Raw genomic sequence first — 21,345 nt, 5'->3', positions numbered from 1 at the left:
ATGATTTAGCACTTGGGTATTGAATTGTTCAGATTGCCTCATGTCATTTTTCTGGGTGTTTTTAAGCTACTATTGCAGGTGGCTCTGCTTACTTATAAATCATATTAAAAATGGAGTGGTGATGACTAGCCAGGTTGAAATTAGGAAGAACCTGCAATATTTATACTAGTCCTTCATAACTGTATTTATTTCAGTGTTTCTGTGTATGATGCAAGGTTCCTAAGAGAACCTGGTCTGGACAGAATGCTTGTAAGTAAATAACATTAATTGGGTCTGTCACGTACTCATCTCCATATTCTTGCTTTCTAAAGTTCTCTCACAAACTCCGCATCTCCCATCTACCTTGTCTTCTTTTTGACTGTTCAGAGGATATCATGGATTAACTAGAGTAGACCCTCCTGATCTATTACCTCTCAAATATCCTTCAACTAATGCTGACAAAAGTAAATATTGGAACTTTCTGGAAGTGATTGGTACTGGCTCCTCAAATGGCTGTTTTATCATTTGGCTTCTTCATGTGAGGGGCATAAAAAATTATTACTGTCAGCCTGAAGAACGCTAAATAACTTTATATCCTTCTCCCTAGGAGAAACTTGCTCTTTACCATTCTGTCCTAATGCCAAATTATGACTTTGTCTTGCTGATCTGTCACAGATTTTTTCAGATTTACCGTCTCACAAGACGAAGATGCCTTTTCTTACCCAGAATGGCTCCCAAAAAATGAGAATACAAAATCTGTCTGAATAGGTCTTATGGAAATGCAATACTACGAACATTTAACATTTGTACAAGTGAGCATACATAAGCCACTCTTCAATGTGTGTTTCTTGTCCCCTCTCTGTGCTGGGCCTACAAAGGATGGATGTGTGCTACCCGTGTCAGGTAAAGGATTAGCTCTTTAGCTCAAGCCATAGAGGCAGCTCTCGAGGTCCGAGGTACAATCCTTGTTGACAACCCAGTTGACAGTTGTTGCACATAGACATGTGACATTATTAATTCTCATTCTTAGTTTTTAAAAATGCATGAGTGACTTTTCGGAATAAATATAGTGAAAGGGCTCAGAAATTCTGAGAGCTAATTCTATATGTGATGAAACAACTAGAATAATAAATAATACAGGAGATGGAGTTAGAAAAGACAAAGGTTACGCTAATGAGATCATGCATTTACTCGGGTATGGAATGTGTATATTTTGACGGATGCATCATTTTTATTGGTTAATTAATTCACTCTTTGTAGGCTTTGAGGAGGAAATGGAATAAAGAGAAAGTGGTGGCTTGCTGTGCAGGCTTTGAGAGGGTATTCCATGTACTGAGGGAAGCATAGAAGAGAGATGGAGACAGAGAGGGAGATATAAAACATCTATTTGGTAAACTATTGTATAATTTCTTTAATTATTTTCTCTGGGTACATCTACACTGCTATATCTATCTATCTCCCACGGCAGCAAGTCTCAGAGCCCACCAGGTCGCAGGTCTTACACTGCAGGGCTAAAAATAGCATTGTAGATGTTTGGGCTCAAACTGGAGTCCGGGCTCTGAAACCTGACCAGGGGGAAGAGGGTCTCAGAGCCCAGGCTCCAGTCCACCCAAACATCTTCACTGCTCTTTTAGCCCAACACTGTGAGCCCAAGTCAGTTGACCCAGTTCTGAGACTCCTGTACCCACAAGGTTCAGGAGGGTTTGTAATTGGCATGGCTAAGCTGTGCCACCACTGCCCGTGCTACCATGGCTACGCTACTATTTATACTCACACTAGCTGTCATTGAGCTAGCGCAAGTATATGTACGTGAGCTGGGAGTCACACCCCTAGCTTGCAGTGAAGGCACAGCATAAGTGACCAAGCAGGAGTTAATAAAGCTTAAATTGTGCCTCACATAAAAGTACCTTCCAGAACAATGCCTATCCCTCCATGGTAGTTCTCACCAGTGAACTGCAGCTCTACGTCATAAAGTTGGAGAGTACAAGGTAACAGAAGGGTTCACTTGTTTTGTCAACACTTTACTCAGCTTGAAATCTAAACATACAATCTTACAAAAATTCCATGCTGAGTAGCATGAGTATGTGTACAGGAGGTGAGACTCTAGCTCATCATGGAGATGTAGCCTTACAGTACGTTTTCTCATGTTTCTCTTGTCATTTTCTATGGTACATTACAGAGGAATTTGTGTAGTTTTAAGGTCAAGTATCAGATGGGTAGCCGTGTTAGTCTGGATCTGTAAAAGCAGCAAAGAGTCCTGTGGCACCTGATAGACTAACAGACGTACTGGAGCATGAGCTTTCATGGGTGAATACCCACTTTGTCGGATGCATGTAGTTTTAATGTTATGTCAGAGGCTGTGGCTACACTTAACGCTGCACAGCGCTGCTGTGGGAGCGCTCCCGCGGCAGCGCTTTGAAGCGCGAGTGTGGTCGGAGCGCCAGCGCTGGGAGAGAGCTCTCCCAGCGCTGTCCGTACTCCACCTCCCTGTGGGGAATAACGGACAGTGCTGGGAGCCGCGCTCCCAGCGCTGGGGCTTTGACCACACTGGCGCTTTGCAGCGCTGGAGAGGGTGTTTTTTCACACCCTGCTGCAGCGCTGCAAATCTGCAAGTGTAGCCAAAGCATAGGGCACCTAAAGTGGAGGAGAAGTGGAGATATAGATAAATCGTAACTGTTAAAGCTTATACAAAGGGCCAGACTAGCAGGTGGACGAGGGAGCAGACACACATGCACAGTAACAGATTGTCAGGTTCTAGAATCCTGCATAGGAATATAAGTCATCCTAAGGTCAAGTGCTAGAACCCTGTAAAAAGATGCAGAGTAATTACTACTGATTTATTCTGGTAAGTCCCATTGTTCACTCCAGTCAGGATATAAGAGGCTTGGAATGGCTGTCTGGGGAAAAAGGAACCAGGGCTGAGGCCAAGGAAGTCCTGCAGAGAAACTGAGCAACATCCAAGGTTGAAGGGTGTTTATAGTTTGTTTTTGTTTTTTGGATTTTTCTCTTCGGTGGTTGTTAGATAACACAGATGCACGGATAACAAGATTGTGATCATGACTGATTACAATTACCAGTTAATTGAGATTCCAAGAAGGGGATAAGTTTGGACAATATACAATGTGTGCAGATTCTGTTGGCAGCAGGGTGGGATGTGGGATCCGGAGAGGGATTGAACATCCTCTGCACCAAGAAGAAAAGTGGAAGAAGTCCTGAAATGGATGCTGGAACAGCAGAAACAACAGTAGCAGACCTTGCTGTGACTTATTGAGGAGCAGAAACAGCTGCAACAGTTCTAGCAACTGCACTAAGCCCAAGCTGCAGCCCAATAGCAACAGCAGCAGAAGTACCCAGAAGCAGCTGCTGCATGTGTTGCCAATAAGTCTAAATGGAACCAGAAGAACCCTGAAGCTTACCTGGTCACTTTCAAGAACGCACCTATCACAACTGAATGGGATGAGAAGTCCTGGCCTATCCATTTGACTTCTTTGAAACTGGAGAGGCACAAGCAGCATACAGGGCACTGGATAAGGAAATATTTGCTGTTTAGGGCTGGTTGAGGGTCTCAGAGGCAGAGGTTTGGAGGTGAGCTCTTTTCATTAGGGGTGAAGCCACATGCCTTCTCTTGATGCTTTGACAGACTGCATGACTTGTTGCATTCAGTCAAAAGTCTGGTCTGCTGGGGAACTAGTAGGCAAAGCAATGGAGTACTGTTTAAAGAGTCTGTCTGGAAGGCATAAATTTAGGTGTGTTAGCACTCCGGCAGCTTGAGTTAGAGAGCTAAGGCTCTCTAGCTGGGCCAGTAACAGACTCCTGTCCTCTGCTGATTGGGCACAGATGTGGACTTGTAACCACACTCACTAATGTGTTACACACACCTGTAAAGTCCATCTCTCAAAAGCTGACTTACTCTCCTAAAGGTAAATGGGTTTTACTTTAGATGCTGATGCAGTTTGGGAGGGGAAGCAACATCACTGCTTGTAACAGTGCTTCGCCCAGCTCTCCCTGCTGATATGACAATACGCAACCGAACTAGAAGCCTCATAACCCCCACATGTCCCGCAGCACCTGACTTCCATCAAGCTGGTTGACATCATTGACCCTTTGTGCACAGGCTCTATGCCACTGGTATTGCCTTTGAAACTATGTGTCATTACTGGAGTGACTGATTGCGTCAGTGGATGACCAGACGTGTTGTTTCAGTGTCATTAATCAAATTTCCCAAGGCAAACGAAACATTAAGCAATTCATTAAGATGTAATACCACTCTTGTAAGAGAGATCTGACTACTGGCCTCAGACAAATTCATCAAGGAGTGGAACATTTTGTCTAGTTAGCACCAGAACATTTCTGAAATCAATGACTGGTGCTCTAAATGTGTCACAGAGAGAGGACAGAGGATGTGGCCTGTTGAGGAAACATCCACTTTATACTGACAGTGGCCTTCACTGAAGAGTTAGGAAGTCTTGGTAAAGTTGTGATATGGACATTACAGTCACAAAGGCCATTCTGATGAACTAGAGAAGGGGTGGGCAAACTGCGGTCTGGGGGCCACATCCAGCCCTTGAGCTTCTGTTGGGGCGCAGGATCCGGGGCTTGCCCCACTCCATGTGTGCCGTGGCTCCGCGCGGCTCCCGGAAGCAGCAGCATGTCCCCCACTCCAGCTCCTATGTATAGGTGCAGCCAGGGGGCACCGCACACTGCCCCTGCCCCAAGCACCGCCCCTGCTCCAAGCGCCACCCCTGCAGCTCCCATTGGCCAGCAACCGCAGCCAATGGGAGCTTTGGGGTGACGCCTGTGGGTGGAACAGTGCATGCCTGGCCGCACCTCCGCGTAGGAGCCAGAGTGGGAACATGCTGCTGCTTCCAGGAACTCTTGAGGTAAGGGCCGCCCAGAGGCTGCACTTCTGACCCCCTCCAGCGTCCCAACCCCCTGATCCCCCTCCCGTCCTCCGAACCCTCGGTCCCACCATCCTGCACCCCAGAGCCTGCACCCCCAGCCGGAGCCTTCACCCCTCCCCACCTGCACCCCAACCTCTTGCCCCAGCCCAAAGCCCCCTCCAGCACCCTGAACTCCTCATTTCTGGCCCCACCTCCAAGCCCACACCCCCTCCTGAACCCCAACCCCCAATTTCATGAGCATTCATGGCCCACCATACAATTTCCATACTCACATGTGGCCCTTGGGCCAAAAAGTTTGCCCCCCCGAACTAGAGAGAGAGGCCAAGCAGGCCCCATCCTTCTCTACCACACATACAGTAATATATAGTATGGAACCTCTGGAAACAGTCTCTCATGAGCCCCACAAACCCTAGCACCAGTCTCACTCATATGCCAGCCACTGTGTCACAACAATTTTTATTGTGTGATAGTTTTTATTGTCTGGAGCACAAGATTGGGAATCAGGAACATCTGGGTTCTAATTCTAGCTCTGCTAATGACGCACTTAGACTCTCTGAATTTCTGTTTCCTCTGTTGATCTACCTCGCAGGGGTGCATGAAGATGAATTACTTAGTGAAGGTTTGTATGGTGCTTTGGACAGGTAAAGTGCTGTATAAGTGATGTGGATTATTTAAATGTATATTACAGTGACACTCAGGCCTTGGCTACACTGGCGCTTTACAGAGCTGCAACTTTCTTGCTCAAGGGTGTGAAAAAACACCCCCCTGAGCGCAGCAAGTTACAGCGCTATAAAGCGCCAGTGTAAACAGTGCCCCAGCGCGGTAAGCTAATCCCCATGGGGAGGTGGAGTACCTGCAGTGCTGGGAGAGCTCTCTCCCAGCGCTGGCGCGGCGACTACACTCGCACTTCAAAGCGCTGCCGCGGGAGCGCTCCCGCGGCAGCGCTGTTCGGCTGCAAGTGTAGCCATACCCTTAGATTGGGGCCCCATTGCACTAAGCACAGTACACATACAGCAGAGTTGCTACATCATTAATGTATTTTTCTAGTTCTAGCCTGCTTTGGACTCTGGAGGGAAAAAAGAAGAGAGAGAGCAAGAGAATAATAACTAAAAAGTGGTAGATTTATGAGAAACAAACCTTTCCCAAAGTATGGGTTTAAGTTTTGTCCTATGGACAGGATGCACTGTGGTTGGCACAATGAGGTTCTACTTGAATCTTGCTGCCCACCAGAGGATCAACTTCAGGACAAAGGCAGGGGTTGTGTCCAGTGCTGTCTTCCCTTGGCATTCCTGCCAAGAAAAGCATCATAAATTACTGCAAGAGGCTTGGTAAGAATGCATCTGCATGATTTGATAAGTACATGTGAATTTGGTGATCAGTGGTACCTATCTCCTTTAGGCTCCTTTGAAAACCCCATCCTTAATAACCTGGCAAGAAATTACACCCGTTCTCATGACGGATACAGAAAGGATCTTGGAGGGCCAGAATGATACTAGAGGTTCTGTGGGTCAATAGAAGTATAGCAGTCTTCATTTGGAACTGAAAGTGCCAGCAAGGGCAATTTTGGCAGCTTGCATGTTTAAAAGTTTTGAAACTAGCTCTAATTAGAACTCCTGTCCCTCAGTATTTTCTCTGAAGGGACTGGACAGATAGGTTTATTAAAAGTCTGCTATGGTCACTCATGTAGGAAATAATGCAATTAGAAATAGAAGATCAAAGGAATTTGAAGACTTTGTGAAGAAAAATACCCATTAGACATGAAAATAACAGGAAAAAAGATCTCTTTACATGTTATCAAATATAAGAGCCAGACAAATTACAATAAATAAATTTGCATACATTTTCATACTAACAGTGTACAGATGAGTGTATTGCTTTCATGGACTACTGGAGCACATTTGGGTAGGAAACATTTATTTAATGTCAGGTGATTTTTAGCTAAATTGAAAGGAGCATGAATATTTGAGCAGGCATTCTCCAGAGGACATGCCTGAGTATAGGGGAAGGGAAAATTGCATAAAATACACAGACCAAAAGCAGATAAAGAATTGAAAACTGAGTCCTCAGTGTATGCACCAAAGTATAGAATTAAAGCACAAAAAGTCTGAATGGGAAGAATTGTCCCAGAAGAGATCTGTGACAGCAGAGCTATTAGAAAGGATTGTGATGATGATGGACAGAATCAGATGAGTGGTGGGGTATGGAGTTGTGTAGCTTTTATATAACTGGAAAAATGAGAGTTTAATGAACTGCTACTGGTAACCACGGAGAAGTCGACTAACTCAAAGTCAAACAAATGGGTATCAAGAGTAAAGGGCAAATAGTAGTTCTATCTGTAGAGTCTCAAAATAGGAAAGACATGAGAATAAAATATTTTATAATGGGCTAAGGGAAGGATGCACAGATAACAAGATTGTGATCATGACTGACTAACTTGCTTATTAACTGAGAAAGCTGCAAGACATATGTTGCCATAGAAACAGAAATGATGGTGGTGTTTAAATTACTGCTTCTTGTACCTATGTGTTTTGTTTCACACTGGAAGGCGCTCATCAGTAATGCTCTGAACAAGCAGGCCCCAGACCGACCACCATTATCACTAGTGATGAATGAACTTCCAGAAGCTGGATTCTTAAAGTTGGGCTGGAAATCTTGTAAAAATAGACCTTCCAGTTCTCCCTGCTTCCAGTTATCCTGGAAATCTTGCAAGAATGGCCTTTCATGAAGGATTTTAGCACTTCTGCTTCAGACAAGAACCAGAAAGTGTTAGAGCAATTTAAGAATTAAAAACACTTGTAAGAAAAACAGTTGTACCGATTGTTTAGAACATTCTGAAAGGCTTACTTTGAGTTTTGGCCAAAGGTTGGAGTCTTGGGAGGAGACGGGGAGAGGAAAATGGGACATTATTATTTTATCCAAACTGGTGTACGTGCTCCTAGTTGTTACAAGTATCTTCCTACTTAGTGGGGGCACTTTAAATCACGCTTAGTATAATGACATTGTTTTTATTGCTGGAGTTCCCAGAGTGGAGAGAGACCCCCTGCATCAATGTCTTCACATTATCCAATCAACATCAGCCGGTGAAGTGAAATAATTCCTGGAATTTACAAGCCACATGAATGGATAAATCATAGGGCCTGGAAGGGTGGTCATCTCTTTTGCACTGGACCGTGATGGAGTGTCAGAGGTCCAGGTGTCTAGGGGTTTGGCTACACTTGCAGCTGTACAGCGCTGGGAGTTAAAGCTGTTTTCGTACAGCTGTGTAGGGAAAGCGCTGCAGTGTGGCCACACTGACAGCTACCAGCGCTGCAGTGTGGCCACATTTGCAGCATTTGCAGCGGTGTTGGAGTGGTGCATTATGGGCAGCTATCCCAGCGTTCAAGTGGCTGCAACATGCTTTTCAAAAGAGGGGGGTGGGGTGTGACAGGGAGCGTGGGGGGGAGAGAGAGAGTGGATTTTTGCAGCCGACACTGTGTGAGTTCCCTGCCTTGCAAATTCCGACCAATTCCCCCACCCCTCATTCACTCTTAAATGCAAATAGCCTGCAGACCAGATAAGCAGCTGCTCCGGCAGACTCCCTTCCGCCCCCCCACCCCCCCGCCATGCTGTTTCTCTCCTCAAGCAAACACTAGCTGTGGACATTCATCCCCCTGCCTGCCTCATTCACAGCAAACAGTAGCTGTGTTTGTTTTTTAGATAAGCAGCTCCGAGTTCACAACAAAACAAAGAGAGTTATTTAGTTAAAAGCATTATGGGAAAATTCTGGAGGTCAGTTACAGCACTGCAGTCGTTATTCCCCAGGCCGAGGTGGAGTACAGCCAGCGCTGTAGCCAGGGAGATACAGCGCTGTATGTGCCTTGCCAGTGTGGACGGGGAGTAAGTTGCAGCGCTGTAAAGCCATCACCAGCGCTGCAACTCTCCAGTGTAGCCAAGGCCTAAGTGGGCCAGTTAACCATGTAGGCTGCACCTGGAGGAGGAGCCAGGACTAATTGAGGACTAATGGGACTCATTAGCCAGAACTAATGAGGACTAATTAAAGAGGAAGCTCAGCTGAACAGGAACAAGAGGGGTCTATATTAAGCCCAGTAGCTGAGAATAGAAGGAGTTTGCAGAGAGAGAGGCTGTAGTCACTGTTAGGGTGAGAGAAGTCAAGGTAGGAAGTAGCCCAGGGATACAGTAGTAAGGGCTAGGACTTTGCAGACTTTGTTTGTTGTAGTGTCCATGGACTGGAACCCAGTGTAGAGGGTGGGCCTGGGTTCCCTTGCTAGCCACTGGGGAAGTGGCACTGTTAAGGGGCAGTGAGAAAGAAGGCTGCCTTGGACAATAGATCCTGAGGAATTTGATGCATGCAATACCCCGATGGGAAAACTACAGTCACCTGGCCAGAGGAATGAACACAGAGCACCCTGAGTTTCAGGGAGAGAGCAGTGGCAGGGTGTGCAGTGAGTGAGTGGGTGTTGGATGTGGAAAGAGCGGCCAGAAGGAGGTGCCCCTACTGGTGAGTGGACCCCATGACATGGAACATCGCTATATACTGCAGCTGGGCTTAGATAATGTCAATAACCTAGAAGGCAAATAATTGAGCAGTTAAGACCTGATGATGATAATGACTATTATAGAAATAAATTATTCTGATTGCCAAATTGTTTGAACTCTAAGCAATGAGTACTTGGACCAGTTTACCTTGGTGGGAGATTTTAAAGAAAATCTATAGTTTAATTATTCCATGTTCTTCTCTTGAAGCAAATTGAATCATAGTTGTTGAATTTCCTGAGGCAAGTAAGGCAGAGGGTTTTTTGGTTTTGTTTAAGACTAGACTAGATAACTGTGTTCATGTATACTATTTTTATATATACAAGCTAATGGTGATACAAGAGTAAACAAATCTGATGCTTCAGAGCATAGGCTAGTCACTTGCACGGGCGAGGAAGGACAGTTATCTCCAGGGCTAGCAATACTGTACATCTGGTCTGGTAAATGATAGAGAGGTATCCCCTCTCTCCTAGGCATCAGGAACTTAAACAGCCTGGCCAAAGTCAAGGTATTAGTTCATAATTAGAAATGTCTTCTTCACTAAACATTCACTCTCTACTCGAGTCTAGATTCTCTGCCCTGGTCTATTGTTTAATTTTTCTGACCAAAGCCTCTCGAGTTGCATCTTCCCCTCACTTCACCTTTATCCCGAGGAAGAGAAAGCCGTATTAAGGTGCTTTTCCAATGTGATGCCTTTGGGAAAGTCTTTCTGATCCAGAAGACTGAGTGATCTGTGGAGCAGTATGACTGATTAATCATTCCAGTGAACAATCATACTAATACCTACACATCTGCCAGATATTCTTCTCTCACTCTCCTTTGTATATCTGCAGCCCTCTACTCCTTGCTGACCTGTCTCCCACACCTCCTCTCTTTCAGCACTGAAATCCCTCCTTAAATCATTCTTCCTCCAAAAGGTCTGTAAACCCTGGTCCTCCCTTAACAAACATCATGATGGTAAGGACTTGATTCTCATTTAGACAAAGGGCTTGTCTATACTAGGAAGTTTTGCTGCTTTAACCATATCGGTATCCTCAAAGCTGCAAACACCCCTGGACTGTGGATGCAGTTATACAACTATAAAAATGTTTATACCAGTATGATTTATTCCAGTTTGGGAAGGGGAATAATCGGTACTAGCATAAGGCACTTTTATATGGATATAACTGCAGCCACACTAGGGCTTATACCAGTATAACTATATTGATAAAAAAAAAATCTCCCTACCTGACATAGTTTTACTGCTACAATTTTTCTAGTGTAGACCAGGCCTGTGGTTCCTTTGCAATGCTCTGGCAGTGTAAAGGTGGCCATAAAGGGGAGGAAGGGGGAATTATGCTTGCAGCTACTTTACTTTACTTTACTGTCAGAGCAACGTAAAGGGGCCTTAGTGTAAATGAAATGGATCCCTAAGTGTTTAACAAAAAATATATATATAAAAACTTAGGATGAAAGCCTGGCCCTTATTGAAGTCAGCGTCACAACTCCAATTGACTTCAGTGGGGCCAGACCTTCACCTAAATCTGTACAAGATTCATGGAACCAACAAGACACAATGCTAAACTTCAGTAATGCTCTTTTGTCACTCACTGTCCCCTCTTTCCAGCAATCTTCCAGTTCTGTTGTGAAATATCCGGGGTGGGGTCCTAGTTGGTCCTATTCTGTTATGACTTTTCTGCTAAAAAGTTTTACTATTACTAATAGTATAATGACTGATGAGAAATAGACACTGGAAGTTGTTTCATGACATAGTTGCTTCTAACAAGGTTTAAAGGATTTCATCCAATAAATTTAAACCAAAAATATGAACCGGGACAAAGCTCTGTCAGCTTGGTTAGGGCATTGAATACTCTCTCCATTAATTTTCATAAATTGGTCCAAATCTATGACCTGATTATATAGGGAACCTTAGATCTTATGCAACAGGATTAAAAAGTAAATAGTTCTTCCCCCCACCCCCGCAAAAAAGAAGTGGTGTTCATTTTACTCCATTAATATTTAATTTATATAAAATAGCTTCATGTTACACTAATTTCCTTTCTCAGACAATTTTCTCTTTTGACACATTTTGTTTGAGATTGACAGCTGATAAAGTGGATCATTTTGTCTTTATTGTTTTGATTAAATAATGGTGGTTATCAACTAGGTCTAGAAAGGCTAAACTTAGAAACAGGCTGGCAGGGCTGCTTCAACAGCTGCTTGAAGAACTGGGGAAAGATTAGATCATGTCACCTAATATATGCAAGATGGAAATGAGAAAAGATTGCATCTGGATATTGTTAGCAAGGTAATTTTAACTGTAGCATGACATGCACCTACCTGTCTATGCAGTTTGTTCCAATTAATATTTATAAGTTGATTTGTTGAAGGTCATGTTCAGTATAGTATTGTTACTAAGTTAAACGCTGTATAAAAATATACAGCATAAAAGAAACTGTGTTCACACAATGCCATTGAAGTATTTAATTAAAGTATTTTTAATTAAACTGTCCTTGCAGTGAAATACATCATCTATCTGTCTTATGCAAGGGGATTTTTTCATGCGACATATATGCAAGATAGCCATATGTGTCAATGTTTTTCTAAAATCCCAGAAAATAGATATTGTTTCCTAAACTCTGGGATGATCCTGTAATTCAGGCAAAACTTCCATGGAAAATAATCATGTTTGCCAGCTCTATTTATTCTGCTTGTAGAGTGTTCCTGTACTCCTTGAGTAAAATCCCGGCTCCTTTGATGTTAATGGGGCCAAGATTTCACTGTAGATCTTTCTGGGGTCAAGAGAAAAAGAGAGAGAGAGAGGATGAAAGTCCTCACTTAAGTCCATGGTAAAACTCCCATTCACTTAAATGGGACCAGGATTTACAAATAAAATATTGATGTGATGAGACGTCATATATGGAGTGCCTTTTTACTCTATGTTCTGTAGTACAGTGAAACCCTGCTATAACGCGATAATTGGGGTCCAAAAAATTCAATCGCGATAAATGCAGGGTCGCTTTATAGCAGGGTTACAAAAATGTACCATTTCAAGCTGGTCAGTTTAAGTCTTGTAAAAAAACCAACGGTTATCCCAGTGTGTTTTAAACACAAAAGTAGTAATTTAATTACATGTACATGAAAGAAACATGTGAAATCGACTAGACTAATCATTGTGCAGAGTGCAGAGTCAATCTGGTTCCATGACTCCATAATTTTAAATTTCATCACTTCTTAAAAAAGCTATCTAGTATGGTCTGCTTATTTGCCGCAGACTGTTGGCTTCTAGCAAACTCAAGAATGCTTCTGAGCTGGAGGATTTTGACGCTGTACACGTCTTGAGTTTCCAGCCACTTCAAACTGACTTCTAGGTGCTTTACTGTCTCAGACACTTTTGGTGGGGGGTGTTGAGATGCCATCATCGTCGTCATTAGTGCCACTGGTTTCGGGCTCTGGTGGTGCAGTTTCATTCTTCCTGCTGACATTTGCAACATTTTCATCATCTGAGATGTGTTCATATATGGGGCAGATGTCATCTGCTGAAAACCAGTTGAGGATATCACGATGACTGTGCTCATATTCTCTGAGTGCTTCTTCGGCTAAACATACGTCATCTTCAATGAATCTTGTAAATTCAGGCTCATCGTCGTTACCATCATCGCGTGTAGATGACGGAAAAGCTGGACCAAGACCTTTTTATCCAGCATCATTCAATGCAATGTGCAGAGATAGCATCCCAGGCTTTCCTGCCGAGGTGACAGACTTCTTTCAAGTTCAGTGACGCCACTGATGTGTCAACAGAGGAGTTGTTATCCACTACCATCTGCCTGATCATTTCGCGACGATAGTTTTGCTTAAATGCTGATATGATGCCTTGGTCCAGTGGCTGGATTTCTGACGTAGTGTTCTTCGGGAGATAAGAGACTTTAATCTTGCGTCATGACTGACAAGATTTTCCGCTGTGGGATGGGCAGGGCAATTATCCAGCAGGAGGAGAGCTTTTTCCTCCTGCTTGAGTTTTCGCAAATGAGCCCGAGTGGCTGGCATAAAAGTTTTATGGAACCAGCCTTCAAATATGGAGCTATTCATCCATGCATTCTTGCTGTTGGTGTATTCAAAGGGAAGGGTCTTCATATTAACATGATGAAAACATCTGGGGGACCTCGCTTTTCTGATCATCAGAGGTCTCACTTTGTGGCTGCCAGACTTGTTAACGCAAAACAAGAGAGTGACTCGGTCCTTCTTCTGCTTAAAGCCTTCTCATTTGTGACTATCAGTCCTGGTTGCGAGGGTGCAATCGGGTAACATTTTAAAGCATATAAACCAGTCTCAAAACAGTTGTAAACTTGATCGGCTGTGTAGCGACCTTCCTCCAGCAACTTTTTAAGCTCAATTGGGTAGGAATCAGCAGCCTTTATCAGCTGAGCGGATTTCCCCAGACACAAGAACTTGGCTTATAGTGTGCCTTTTCTTGAATCTGTCCAGCCAGCTGTTACTCGCCTTAAATTTGGATTCATTTCCATTGATAAGACGATCAAATTTCTCTGCTTGAGCTTTCAGAATAGGGCCAGAAATGGGAATTCTTTCTGAGCGAGCCTGGACAAACCATTTGTACAAGGCTGAATCTGGGCTTTCGTCATTAGCAAACTTGACCTTTTTACTCTGTAAACCAGTTTTCTCTTCAAGAATGCTGGGTAGGCTACAGAGCTTTTCTTCTTTTTTCCACCCTCACAGAGTGGACTCGCTAATTCCTAGTTCTCTAGCAAGCTGAATTTGTTGTTTGCCCTTCTTTAGTTGATCCAGGGCGTACAATTTCTCTTGGGCAGAAAATGACTTGCGTTTGCAAACTGGAGTATCCATAATGGTAAAATATTTTTTAAAATATAGGAAATTAATAACAAGTTTATAGGCAAACTCCATACACATGTACAACCCGAGAACTAAGTGCAATGGGCCTGCAATGGCCAAGATTCACTTTATCCTATAAGACCAGAAGAACGCGGTTTATTTATAAATGTCATTAAAAAAGTACAGTATTCCGGCAAAACACAAACAGTATTACAGCCTTAAAGGGGAGCCAACTTATGATGGCGTTATATCCAAATTTGTGTTATCACAGGGTGTATTATTGCAAGGTTTAACTGTATATGGTAATTTTACTGGCCCAAAAAGAGTGAAGTCATCACTTCTGTGGTAACAAAGAGATAAATACCCATTAAGACCAAAGAACATGCATTTGGTGAATTCCAAGGTGAATGAACATTAAAAGTTTAGTTTTATAAGTAAATATTGACATAACTAAACCAAAATGAATCTCTTCCTCTTTATCCGTCCTCACTCCTTATTCAGTAAGCCTCCCACATTATTCTCCACATACTGTATTTTTATGGGGTTTTTTCAGAACACTTATTTCACTTTAAATGGAAATGAAGGAAAATTTAGCTACATAAAGTTGCTTTAATCTTATTGCAAATGATAACTCAATTTACCCAATTTATTATTTCTCTCAGAAAGTCATCACTTCTTAGCATTGCTAGAGTTGAAATAATTATGTGTAATAACTGACATAAATGTTGGCGTGTTGAGGCAGAGTGGCTGGCCCTGTGTTGATGAATAAAGAGGTATGTGGGCATTAGGGGTTGGCTACTGACCTCAACAATCTGAGTTCATGTACAGCTCAAAGCTCATATCCAGCATAAGGAATCTTCCTGTTTGACACAATCACATCAGCCAGATCACAACCACCATAATTGACCCATGCAGCAAGCCATGGCTAATTCATCCTACATACCTGAGGTTGATCTGTCTGTGAAGAGCTCTCACTCGCCTTCTTGGGAAGAAGCAATGGTCCAGTAGGTCATCTGACTGGATGTCAGAAGATCTGAGTTCCACTCCAAGTTCTGCCATTGATGTGTTTGTGATCTTGGCAAGTTACTTCATTTTGGACTCTAAACTCCTGCAGCATTTATATTTTCATACAATCCTGCATCCATCACAGTCAGATTTTAGACCAGGAAAAGGCACAGAGCTTGAACAGGAAAATCCTTGTGCTTTATTCTACTAGATCTTTCTGATCTTTTACATCATTGGCCATGTACTGACATATATACAAGTTTGTTGGAATTAACAGGGTAGCACTAGGCTGGATCCACTTATTTTTACTACATACCAGATATTCAGGAAAGGCACCTATTCCCCACTACCCAGGCCCCAAATCATGTTGACTTCAACTTGACATTTTCCCTTCAACATTTTATGTGAGCCTGCTTGAGGAAATTAAGAGTTGCCATAGACTCTGTCTGAGTCAGATGAAATTCCTCCCAGGGTGCTTGCTGATCTATAGCCCTTCCTAAACCCTCATCCCAAACACAGCATTGTAGTTCTAGGGCACTATCTAGCCTTTATAGGAGTTTTTCTGAGATGGTAGAATTTGAAGTCATCCTTGAGAGCCTGTCAATGGACAAAGAAAGAAATATGCATGGCTCCAAGCAGCCCATCATTTATCACAGGGCTGGCAAATAGTTTTTGAATAATAGGCCTCATTAGAAAGTGACTTATCATTGTGGTGATAGTATCATCCCAGCCACCCTAGAAAACAGAATGGGTTCATCTTCTGTTTAAGACAGCAATTATGAGAAGTGCCAAATGGAAGCAGAGGTTAAGAAACAGTCTTCTAACAAGTGATTATTTGTACGTAATTTTCTCAGGAAACTCCTCTCCTTTCTAAGGATTCCCAGAGATGGTTGATCAAGAAAATCCATAACTACAAACCACACAATACCATGGTAATTCCCCACTTATCAAATAGAGATCCTGTGACCAGGACCCCTCACCAACCTCTCTGTGCACCATGATGAGCTATAGGAATTCTTTTCTCTTCACTTCCCACTGTCAATTGCCAACCATAGCCCTCAATCTTCTGTGGTATCCTATCTTCTCTTATGACAGTGAAAAGGTGAATTGAGAGGGTTCAGAACAGGAATGAAGGGGTGGGATGTATAATGCATGTAATGAGAGAGAGGCAAAAAGGAAGGGGTCTCTAGTATTTATAGAATGACTGTCTTTACTAGGTGAATGGAAGCAAAGATTTAAAAACATGGGAAAAGCTCCAAAAAGAAAAATTAAAGCTGTGATAATTTGCAACATCCTCACTTGCTGGCAAACTTGTACTTTATTAAATTCTTCACATTTACTGGGTTTATGAGCTAAAGGTGGATGTAATTAAAGCAAGAAGTGACATTTAAACTGAGGGGTGGGCAGCAAGTAAATCATATTGGGTAAAACCTATGGGGTTGTAAATGAAGGGAGAATTTGACTCACTGTTATTTATGCTGTGGACTTTCTAACAGTTTATCTCCATTTTCCAACCCTCCAAAGTTCAAGTGCTGATGCACTCTGCAGATGAATCAGCACCTGGAGTGATAAAGCTCTCTAAATGTGATATACATGTCTATGGTTGTTGAGTTGCTGGTCTGATGACCAGGAAATCACTGAGCGGTGTTTGGTCACCAAGTTGATGGCATTCGTTGTGAATGCTTGCTCAACAGAGTGGGTCGCATGAAGGCTGCTAGTGTCTATGGTAATAATGATCAATGATATAATAGAGTGTTATATCAAACATAGTGCTGTTTGGAATAGTATTATGTTCAAGCACACTAGGTGTCCTTTAATGCACAGCAGCAGGGTCTACAGGGACCAATTAATGTGCAACATGTTAGTGCTCTTCAGAAATCACACCACTGTGGAGCATATTATCCCACTGTGTAGACAAGCCCTTATTAACTCATCCCCATTCTAGTCTCACCTTCTTTGTCTGACTCTGGATCACTGTTAGTTGGGGTTTTTTTGTCTCATCTTCACAATTAGGCATTCTGGAGGAGCAGCATGTTTTAGCTGAAATGAACAGAGTACTCATTGCCCAAGCTACTGGAGATTTGTTGATTCTTAAGGCATGACAGTAAACTGCTACCATGTTGGCAATATGTGTGGCAACAACCAGGCTCCGAGCTAGGCTTATGCTACGTATATTGGTGCTTGATGTGCAAGTAGAGATGGGAGAAATTTTTCAGCTTAGAATTTTTTTTCACTGAAAAATGCAGATTGATCATACATTTCAGGAATCCATTTCAAATTTGTCAAATTTACCAATTAATTTGGTGGGGTGGGAACATTTTTTCCTTAAATAGAAACACTTTGACCCAAATTATTTTTTTCACCATTTTTTCACTATGTCAACGAACCAAGAAATCATTTGCACAGTTGTATATGCAAGGTACTGAATGCTCTTTCAAGGTGTTGAGCACCCTCTGCTCCCACTGAAGTCTTGTAAAGAGTAAATGTGCACAGCACCATCACTAGAGGAACTCTGTTTTGAAATGTGCCACATTAATAAATGCGTGAAGAAACCCACTTAGATGGACTGGCCTGTAGGAAAATGCATGTGCAACTGGAACTTTTTTCTGCTTATTTCAATAGAAGCCATTTAGATATGTGGTTTTGTGAAATTTTTCAGCATTCTCAACAGCAACAAAAGGCTAAAATTTGCTTCTTTTTTGGGGGGGAGGGAGGTTGGAGGCTTTTTTGCCACACATTTAAATGTCTTTTCTGATGAAACAATTGTCTGAATTTGATACAATAAAGAATTCAGACGTTAGTACTAATTTAAAGAACATTCTCATGTTTTGGATTAGGATTTTCCAAGAACTCATCCATCATTTCTCTTACTAACTAAACTACTTGAGAAACTAAATAAATTAACTTGAATAGGGAGGAGGGTTTAATTTAATGGATTTAGATACAGCTAGGGTTTTTATATATTGATAAAATTCCTTCATCTAATAAGCCAACAATTGCCTGACTTTCTGAGCACCCACAATTCCCATCTATGGCAATTGGAGCTATAGGTGCTTATCACTGAAAATCAGGCTACTTAATTGTAGGGACACACACTCTCTCTCTCTCTCTCTCTCTCTCAAATGAAATAACTATATAAAAAGGAAATCCTGTCCCATTCACTGTTCGTGGTGTAAAGCTGTGAAAAATCTGGGTGATGTATTTTTTGAAAAATAGCTATAATAATGGCCAAAGCAATTAGTGGTTAGATCGGAGAAAAGTAGTAGAAGCAGAGCAGAATGAACGGCTTGAGAACATGACAGAAATAGAGTTGCAGTAGGTTTGAATTCAGCCCAACACCTCTGAAAAGAATGAGATTGAAATGAGGAGAATCAGAGTCAATTCAGTACTGTACATAGTCAAAGCAGGACACAAGGATGCATTTCTTCAGGACTGACACATGCTGATAATTGTGATGATGATGATTAGTGACTTTAGATACAGATGAAATGCTATGACCAATTAAAATCCAAAGCCCAAACAAAAAATGTGTTTACAGTGCTGGAAATTGTTGTTATTTATTTGTATTACTGTAACCTCTAGGAGCCCCAGTCATGAACCAGGACCCCGTTGTGCCATTCAGTGTATGAACACAGAACAGAAAGATGATCCCTGTGACCTAGGGCTCATACACTCTAAGGATAAGACAAGAGATGGATGTGGACAGACTACAAAGAAACAATGAGACAAAGAGAACTCCACTAATTTACATTATTGTAAGAAAGCCAGAACCAAGCCCTGTACTTTTACAACCTTACTATGTGGCAGAATGTCAGTCTTAAGGAGTAAGGGTTATGGTGTTCTGTATATACCCCTCCCTTTAGAATCTGTTCCCTTTGGGCTTGTGTATTCTTCTCCATGTTATGCCTTGCACCAGACTGGAGTATTAGAATATCCCTCCCACTCAACCCCTCCCCCCTGCAACAAACACAAAATATGTATGCAGTGTGAAACTTCTCAGATTCCTTTTCTCTGTATTTATAATTTCCATGTTTCTTGCACTTCCCAGAAGCAGCTGAGTCTGGAAGTCTCATGAGAGAGGCTGTTTTTGCAGTATTTCCAGCCTGACCAGAAGTATGACTTACCAGAGATCTGGACAGAAAATCCGTTCTCCTCCAGCACAAAGGCCAATCCTTAATCATACAAAGTCTCTTTGATGTCAGTGGGTGTTTTGCCTGAATAACAGCTGGAGGATCAGGCTCCAATCTACCCAACAGAATTGGATAGGAGCTGGTCCTGCCCTTTTTGGTACTAAATGCCCTGCTTTGTAGTATCAGTTTGCAGAATTGGTCCCATAGTTCTGCTAAGCATCCAGAATTTTGCGTTTTTACTTGCACTAAATTGAATTCTCAGTCTTTTCATCTTGTACCTGAACCTTCAATGTGCTGAGCTCCCTTGACTCCCACTGAAATGAATATGAATGGAGGTTGCTCAGTGTCTCACACTGAGTTATTCAACTGCTCACAGGATTGGGCCCTTGGAATGGAAGCTTTGTAAAGGAATAAGATTGTTGAGGGACTGTTGTCACAGTTCGTGGCAACTACAGCTGTATTCTCCCTCCATGGTTCAGAAAGAACTCCCAGCTCCTCATGTCTCTTGAGCTGACACCTGCATCTGTCTTTCTTCTGACTGGGGTTTTCCCAAACAGCATGGTTCCCTGCCTACATTAGGAGCAAGCCAGATAACCCAGAACAGACTCTGTCTGCACTTTGCTTTATCCTACAAGGCTATGAAAAGCTGAAATTGCCAGTAGTTACTAGTTACCAGGCAGCAGCCCTTTGTAAGTTACCGTGTAGCCCTTTATAAGCAAGTACATTTATTATTAAGGTGAAAGCATTAGAAAAAACATATTAAAAACAATAAAAAAACCCAAACATGCATGCTGAAACATGCATTACCAGAGATCACCTCCCCAACTCCAGTAAGGACTCTGGTTAGTGCCAGTCCTTCCAACCCTTCTGCAAGGAGGGCAATGGTTCTAATCCATTTATTGACAGAAAGGTGGCTGAGTCAGATTAAACTCAGACTATTTACCCAAAAGTCCTTTCTTTGCCTGTTTGGTCTCTGGAGAATCCAGTTTGAACCAGTATATATGAGCCTCTCCAGGTCTTTGTATCAAATTACAACCTGAGTGAATTTGCCTAATCATCCTGCACTGATCTTATTTTCTGGAGAGCTGTGGTCACCCTCCCCCATGGTAATACACACACTCCCTGGCCCACAATGATACAGAAACTTAATACAGTAAGGCCTCCCAAAGATATTGCAGGAAATTGCCATATTGGTCACAAATGCATTTTCAAAAGGGGGGCATTTTCTACTTTCTATATATGCACTAAACTCCCATCATTGCTAGTTCAACTTATACGTTACATCAATTGGACAATGTACTCTTGGATCAAACCAAAATATACAACTAGAGCTGCTGCGGGGGAAAAAAAATCTTACCCATTTTTATGAACAATTTTCCTTCCAGTTTTTCCTCAAATATTTCTTGATTAAAGCTTCCTGAGTACCTCCAATAGTAGCACAGCTGAACCCTCTTAAAATGATTTTTAAAAGAAAGAGCTCACTAAAAATATATACCAATATTCCATGCCTGTGAATGTACACCAAATCCACCATTAATTTACCACTAAATCCTAGTAAAACCAGCTGGTGGTACTTAGTAGCATACTGCATTAGCGACCAAGAGCCTCAGTCATTGCCCCATTGTGCTAGATGTTGTGGTGCTTGCCTCGAAGCGCTTCCAAGGCAACAATTGGCTACAATAAACAGACTGGGGGATGCCATGTAACAGGTGATTATGAACAGTGTGCTAAGCAATGGTCACACCACGCATGCTGCCTAACTATGTTTGATTTTTTTTTAAAAGCATCACAGTAGAGTTTTAAGGAGTGTATTGAATGAAAACCATGAGGTGATTTTTGTATCAGGTTATGAAAGTCCACAGCTAGTGGTATTTTTAAAGGACATATTGAGGCACGTAGGTATTCTTTGTCTCCCTGTTTTTCACCCATCCACAAATACCCTGCTGTTGGAGAGACAGCATGTAACAGAC

General features: G+C 42.4%; 1 long non-coding RNA gene across 1 annotated transcript; it reads left to right on the top strand.

Annotated features, from left to right (window-relative positions):
* Window positions 1-9,001: 9,001 nt before the first annotated feature.
* Window positions 9,002-19,966, top strand: LOC120405033. Its single transcript, XR_005598331.1, has 3 exons — window positions 9,002-9,378; window positions 18,828-19,000; window positions 19,294-19,966. It is a non-coding gene; the product is annotated as an uncharacterized LOC120405033 (long non-coding RNA).
* Window positions 19,967-21,345: the final 1,379 nt, after the last annotated feature.

The sequence above is a fragment of the Mauremys reevesii genome, linkage group 4 (genome assembly GCF_016161935.1).
Source record: "Mauremys reevesii isolate NIE-2019 linkage group 4, ASM1616193v1, whole genome shotgun sequence".
Taxonomy (NCBI): domain Eukaryota; kingdom Metazoa; phylum Chordata; order Testudines; family Geoemydidae; genus Mauremys; species Mauremys reevesii.
The sequence above is the reverse complement of the archived record's forward strand: the minus strand, read 5'-3'. Positions and strand labels throughout refer to the sequence as shown.